Source organism: Podarcis filfolensis (assembly GCF_964270895.1).
Source record: "Podarcis filfolensis genome assembly, chromosome: 6".
NCBI classification, from domain to species: Eukaryota; Metazoa; Chordata; class Lepidosauria; order Squamata; family Lacertidae; genus Podarcis; species Podarcis filfolensis.
The window spans coordinates 87505667-87507200 of NC_139609.1; positions in this window are offsets into that span (position 1 = coordinate 87505667).

Here is a 1534-nt window from a genome sequence, read left to right on the forward strand (position 1 = left end):
CTCAAGGAAAATGCTTTCAGTGCCCCTCTCCTTGAGTGGGTCCATCTCCTTCTCACTGATGCCTTCCACTGCCCATTTGCTTGGCCTCTTTTCTGGGACCCAATCCATACAAACCTAGGCACAAGTCCAATGGAGGACATAGCTCCATCTCCTCACTTGCTACCACTTGAATGCTTAGACAAGGCAGGTGAACAGGCAATGATAGGGTGGCAAAGAAGAGCAGCAACAGAGAATTTGGGGATTGGCACTGACCCACCTGGATGGGTGAAGGTCTTGGCGGGTGCCCAACATGAACTACCATTGTCAAGAACAGCACGGGCCCCGTGGGTAGCAGCTGAATGAATCCAATGAACTGGAGATGGTGGCATTTTGCTATATTTGTGCTATCATTGGTGACGGCCTTGAACATGACTTGTCGGAAGGACAGACCACAAGTTTAACCTAATAACTAATGGGTGGGGCTGTGGGTTAAACCACAGAACCTAGGGCTTGCCGATCAGAAAGTCAGTGGTTTGAATCCACGCAACGAAGTGAGCTCCTGTTGCTCGGTCCCTGCTCCTGCCAACCTAGCAAGTTTGAAAGCACACCACTGCAAGTAGATAAATAGGTATTGCTGTGGTGGGAAGGTAAACGGTGTTTCCATGCACTCTGGCTTCCGTCATGGTGTCCTGTTGCACCAGAAGCGGTTTCGTCATGCTGGCCACATGACCCGGAAAGCTGTCTGTGGACAAATGCCGGCTCCCTTGGCCTGAAAGCGAGATGAGCGCCACAATCCCATAGTCACCTTTGACTGGACTTAACCCTCCAGGGGTCCTTTACATTTACCTAACAAATAATAAGTTAAAGTATAGCTCCATTGTAGGTGTTTCTCAGAGGTGCATGTATTTTAATGAACTGAATAGAGCAAAAGATTATGAGTCATTGGGGGAGGGGAGTGTGTGTGAATGAACTTCATAGTGTTTAGCTTGCTTTTTAGTTGTTATTTTGCTAATATAGGGTTGCCATATTTCAAAAAGGGAGAATTTAGACACAATAGTTGTTGAGGTTTTTTGTTGCTGTTGTTGAGGGGAGGGACAAAGTTGTTGTTTTCTTCCCGGACACTGCTAACGACTGCCACATTCCGGCTATGTCCAGAAAATTCCGAACGTATGGCAACACTAGCGAGTATTGTTCTATAGATTATAATTGCCTTATTAATTTGTTAATTATATAATGTGACGTGCTGCAATTGTGATGTTTATCTTATTTTTTTATTTGCTGGCTTGTTAAAAGTGTTTTATAGATTGTAAATGTTTTACTGTTGTTTTGTTCATTATGGGGTTGGTTCTGTTCTGTTCTTACGACGTTATACCATGTTATTATTACTAATTGTAAGCCACTTTGGGATTCATTGGAATAGAAAGTGGGACAGAAATACAATAAATCAAATCAAATGAAAATCAATAGAGTCATCCTATTAAGGGAAATTGTTTGCAAAATGTATATATATATTAGTCAAAACTGCATACCCCAAAATATGTTTATTAGGAGAAAT